Genomic DNA, 6,570 nt, shown 5'->3' on the forward strand with positions numbered 1-6,570 from the left:
ACTGTTTCATTCCAAGCTAAAACCTTCACGCTTTCTTTTCTTCGGTATTCACAAACTCATGCATAAATCTTGACAACTCAGTAAACTTGGCCTCATATTCTGCCACAGTCATCCTATCCTGTTTCAACCCAGAAACTTAATCTCCATCTGGGTCTCCATAAACCTAGGGAAATACTTGTCTAAGAACAGTTGGGTTAATCTATCCAATGGGATCACAGCATCAGTCTCTAGGTTTCGTTTGGACTCCCACCAGTAGTTAGCTTCTCCTTTCAGCATGTAAGAAGCGAAAATGGTCTTGTGTCGTTCCTCTACACCTAGTATCTCGAAGGACTTTTCTATCTCTTTGATCCAGGCCCGTGCTTCAATGGGGTCGGAAGATCCTAGAAACTCCGGGGGTTTGAGAGATTTGAAGGCCCTAAAGGCAGTGGCTGTAGTCCGTTGGGCAGCATGTGGCTGTGGCGGAATAGGCTGTTGGTTCAGATTTGCTCTTAACAGTTCCATAAATTCATTCATGGGGTTTCTTCCCTGATGGGTATCCTCAGCCTCTTCTTCTACATATTCTTCTTCATCATATTCATTATAGTCTAGGTCCTCTTCACTTTCTTCATTTACTACAGGGTCAGGTTCATTCCGTTGTTGGTTAACCGATTCTGCGGGATGTGCCCTGGTTCCTCTTCTACGGGGTGGCATTGTTCTGATAATGAAAATTTGTCAACATAGTTGCAATATTTTATAATTGGATTAATTTATTCATATGTAATCATGTCATCTATTATCTAGCATGTTTTTATTGAGTGCAATAATATGGAAATCAATTTCTTAATAACTGCTAGATATATATACCATAGGGTCTCCCAATTATATCTTGGGGATAAAATAACTAACTGAGTTCATACATGCCTGATCATAATACATCAATACTCGTCCTGAATACTGAAATGCAAATACATATGCCGTGTACCCTGAAGGGCTATGAACGCTATCTACTACTAGCTATCCTATCAAAATTGGTGACAAGTCACCCAGCCTTCTTCAAGGTCCATATCTAGTCACTAGTCCCTCAGTCACTGTCACTGCGCGTGAGCTCACGCACCCTCCTCATCACTCCTGCCAACATGAGCTCTGCATCAACTACCGGGATGTATCCTCCAATCGCTGTCATCCTCATCTGAACCCGGGTACGGAGCTCAATCCCATCAATCTCTCTACGGGCTATGGCTGGGGAAGCAACTCTGAAATCCCCTAGGTATCCTAGTTGGATGGCCCTCTCAGCTGTCAATGCATGGCGTAACTCTGCAATGCGGGCAGGTGCCGCAGTGATCTCACCGTTAAGTTGAGCCACCATCCAGTCGTGTACAGCTACATGTATGGTTGTCGGGGGTGGCAGAGGTGAGTCTGGGTCGCTAGAGGATATGTCGTAAGCCTCATAGACCTGTGCATATATCTCATCCTCGTCATCATCATCAGCATAGGGCATAGGGCTCTGCATCCCTGGGGGTGGGGTAGGAGAGCGAATGGTCGGGTGAGGGTACATCTCTACATCCCTCCAGCCTACGCCATCTCCCTGGGTCATCTCAACGTCATCAGCTATGGGGATAGGAAGGTCGGTCTCCTCCTCCGGAACATCCTCAGTAGGGTCATCATCTGAGTCATCAATGGGTGGGTCCTCTGGCTCGGGAGTAGGGTCACACTCAGGAACCATAACATCGTCAACAGGGTCAACCTCCCTCATAGGCTACACTAGTACCTGACACAATAGGCAAGGTGTTACTAACTTAGAGTCAGAATTCCCTTAAGGGTAAAAACAGTCAAGACTACCCATGTAGCCCGATGACGAACTCGACTTGAGCTCTAATTGATTATTTTATTATTCCTATGTCTACGTATTTTATATCCTATCGTTTCCAAGATTTGATAACCTAAGGCTCTGATACCATTTCTGTGGAATCTCGGAGGCCACGCCATCTAAACTACTACAACCACATACCTCACACTACAATATATAAATACTCACACTTTACAACCCCACACTTATCACACATACACACACACTTACATGTTATTTTCTTGGAAACGAACCATTCATAGCTAGAGTAATTCAACCATAAAGTGATAATTATTACAACCCAAAGGTAGTTAAGTCTTACCGGGGAGTAACCTTTAAGTAAGGCTAGTCCGTCGGTCAAAAATATGTTTCTTGTTTATTACCTTAAATAAGTCATACTTATAAATAAGCCGAACTAAAAACAACTGAAAACCGATCCAGCGTATTCGGACTACCTGTGGTACAGCACCAAACAATCTACGGAATAGCTTGCCATTTTCTACCCGTTTCCTGGCTATGGTTCTCATGGTAGGCATCTTGATTCACTGTTGTGTTGTGTCAATTTAAGAAAAAAAGTGTGAGCTATAATGCCCAACATAATAATGTACAGTATGAAAATGACTGTATGATAACTTACGTAAAACATCATATATGATAATTACATTTTATTTAAACTTAGTTTTTCCTTGGTGACACACACCTTCTTATAAAAAAATTCTTTAGTGGATTTTATTATCCTGCGAATGCCTTAATAGTAAACTCAGCTCCTAGGCTGGGGTTACGGTATTGCATAACAATTCCAATTGGAAGAATAGGACATTCGTTGGATCCACCGCATACGATGATCAGTCGTACTGCGATAAAGTAACCTTTTCTACTAGTAGAAAGACGACACCTTCGTATCCCGGTTATCACCCTTTCCGCATTCGGGCTATGTGTCCTCATTTCGGGTATACACACACTTTGCAGGTCCTTAGGTACAGGTTGTACCGTCTCCTACGGTACTAGTAGTCTATCCAATACACGAAGTACTTGGATCCTACCCCTCCCTTGTCCTTTAGGAGATCCTATCATATCCGGAGAACTCGAACCACATCGAAGTTCCCCCAAGCGTTTTGCTTGTTGATAGGTATAACTTTACTTCATATATCCATATATGTACTTCCGAAAGTTTTCGGAGGAAGCACTAAGGATGTGAGTTGACCGTTGTCAACATATAATTAAATAAGGGGGGAGTTTCTCTTTGAAACTATATTCAAAATATTAAAAATAAGTCAAGATAATATTCTCCGACGATCTGAAATTATTCGAATGATTTTCCGAAAATCAGAAAGTATTTTACATCAGGTTCTATGATTTTTAAATCATAAATAAACCCTTTAATGAGTAATAATTAATTAAATAATGATCAATAAATAATTAAACCTCGAATGAGTTTGCTCTTTTAAAAGAATTTTTAAAATAATATTCCTCAACTAGTTTATGTCTATGCAATTAATAATCTTTAATGTTTAATCGGGTTTGAAATAAATAATCATTGGAGTATACTTCTCCCATAATAAAGGAATATGTATATAATATTTATTATTCAAATAATAAAATATTGTGAGGGAATATGATCGTTAAGAAATCGTTTGAATAAAAGTTCGAGGTATTATAATATTTCGTAAGTGGACGTTGAGTCCCTTTAAAACGTACTATTACGGACTTGTAATCGTCCTATAATATGACCGGAATGATTCCCGGGTTTTCATCTTAAAATCCTGACTGACTCTCGGCCTTATAATCATACGTCATGCTTAAAGCGGAATTAAATAATTTACGACATATACTTGTCGTACAACATTGCTACATTATGCGAAAAGTTCAATTACTACGTATCATGGCAGGCATGGTATTTATGCAATGATAATACCATGTATAATTCCCGGGTTTTCATCTTAAAATCCTGACTGACTCTCGGCCTTATAATCATACGTCATGCTTAAAGCGGAATTAAATAATTTACGACATATACTTGTCGTACAACATTGCTACATTATGCGAAAAGTTCAATTACTACGTATCATGGCAGGCATGGTATTTATGCAATGATAATAAAACAATTCTTTAATAACACAACAGTAAATGGAGTTGGGTTTGTAAACTTTCCTGGGTATCTCGAGGTGGAGGATGCTCTAGGTTCCGCTCGGAAATCTATAATCATAAACATAATTCGTTTTGTTAGGTCCTGTTCTAATTTACGGCTACTTCCACTCATGCGCTACTTATTATGCACCCTCTCAACTTATATTACCCTTATTATTCCTTTAAGTCCTTATTCACATCATGGTCGCTTCATTTTTCTAAGTATCTTAGGTTCATTTTCATTTTCGCCGTCGGCTCCGCTTATGGATTCTACGGTTTCTAATCGCACGGTCTCGGCTCCGATATTTTTATAAAACTAAAAAATCATTATTTTCACTTGAAATTTTTATGGCAGTTAGGAAACTCAACATACTACTCTCTATAAAATTTCATGATTTATGAACATTTTTAAGTCAATCCTTTATATTTTCAAAGTTCATGATTCGTAGCAGTTTTTGCGCGTAAATCACTTTTAGTAAAACGACCATAACCTTTGATCCGTAAATCGGAATCAAGCGATTCAAGCGCCTAAACGATCCTTATAAAATTATCTATCATAATCAAGGGTTGTTTTTCAAGAAACTCTAGTCTACATCTTCGGAAATATTTGCAGAAACTTAAAGTTACGTTTTGTTCATTTTAACGAGATTACGTTTACGATCGGAGTTTTGTTTACGCCTTAAATATTTATACTACCACCAACAATCATCATATCATCATCAACACACTAAATAATCTAAATAACATCATGTTATTGAGGGAACAACAATCAACCTTAAATCTACTTACCTAAACATCAAGATTTCAACAACATCACCTCTAAAACTAGGTTTATAACTACATACTAAAAGGATCCTGAAATTGAATCTTAAATAAAGTTGGGTCAAATATTTTTACCTTTATTGAAATCTTGAGATGTGTTCTTGAGTATGGTGGAGTCTTGGGAATGCTTGGTATGGTTTTCGGAACCTGAAACCACCATTAAAATCAAGAAACCAAAGAAGAGTTACTATTCATACTATTCATTTTCAACTTTCTTGATTTTATTACACCCATTAAACCTTGATAAAAAGAGATCAATGAATTATCTTACCTTAGTTTGGTTGTTAGGAAGCTTGAGAATTAATGGGAGGATTTAACCATGGCTAGAACTTGAGATTTTGAATTTGATTTCCTTGGTGAAGATGAAATAGCCGAATGGAAACAATGAATAAGGGGATAGAGTTTTATGCTTGCTTCCTTGGTTGCTTCTAGGAAATGGTATTGGTGATATCTTATATTGATTTTATATTCTCCTAGTTTGTATCCTATGATTTTATTCTTGTTACAAATCTTGGGGACAAATCCAAGTAGCTTCCTAGTTTACAAGCTAAGCTACTTGTTTTAGCTTCCTTAGCACACTATTTGATTAGCCTTGCTTGATCATCCTATATCTAGCGCACTATTTGATAAAGTAACCATGGTTACTTTCTTACCATGGTTAGTTAGTGCGTTACGTTTATTTAATCATTTACGCTTTCGCTCGGTCGCTTAAATGCTTTCGTAATACTTCCTCGTAAATGGTTCGCGACGTAATCCCTTTCGTATTTATTCCTTATGTTTTGAATTATCGTACTTGGATATAAATCCGTAGGGTTTTAATCTTATAATTATATTGGTATTCCCGTAATCCTCGATGAGTCGTAAATATGGTCGTTTTTCAAAGTTCGTTTTCTTCGAAAACTAATAGAGTTTACATACACTCATTTGGTACGTATAATCATAATATCAACTCCGAAACTCATTTTCTCATGCACTACATAGTGTGGGCTCAAAAGTTTTTCCCGTCCGTCAGGGTTACTATTCATTAAACATTTTACAAGGTTTAAAAAATTCGAGTTATTACACTTATGGTGACGATGAGTTCGATTATGAACTAATCGTTATCGTGGGGTTCTAACGGATTTACTTATGGATTTCTATAGTTAATTGTTTTGATATTTTGGTGTGTGGTCATTGATTGATATCCTAGTATTGATTGTGCTTATTCATCTAATGTGAGTAGCTAACATATAAGATAGCGTGTTAATCTCTATTGAAGTGACCATGAATATAAAGGTATAAAACTTTCCATGGTATTCATGTATTTATTATGCATGATTCATAGGTAATTTTAACCGTCTTACTTGCCCTATGTAATCACGATAGATAACTTGTTCATTAAACCTTTATGTTTTAAAATTCTATAAACATATAGGGTCTCAACATAATTGGTGTATATTCAGCTTCTATCTCTTTTGTGGATGTCTGGTAGTAGGGTATTCGTACAACGACTGTTAGTCCCTAACAATGCAACAAGAATTACAGAAGGGGGGTTGAATGGAATTCTTGAAACTTTTCCTAAATTATAAAATGTTCTATCTTAATAATATATAAGTGTTTGATTTGCAAAGTGCGGAATAAAGAGTTAGTTAAATCAAAACACAAAGTAATAAAAATACAAGTCTTTAAAACTTTCTGGTGGATTTGAATGTATCCACCAGATATATATATATATATATATATATATAGAGTTGAGTTCTATGGAGACCAACTTTATATGGAGTTCTTGGAGACCTATAATCTAACCGTTTATGTAT

This window comes from Apium graveolens, chromosome 4, assembly GCF_009905375.1.
Source record: "Apium graveolens cultivar Ventura chromosome 4, ASM990537v1, whole genome shotgun sequence".
NCBI lineage: Eukaryota > Viridiplantae > Streptophyta > Magnoliopsida > Apiales > Apiaceae > Apium > Apium graveolens.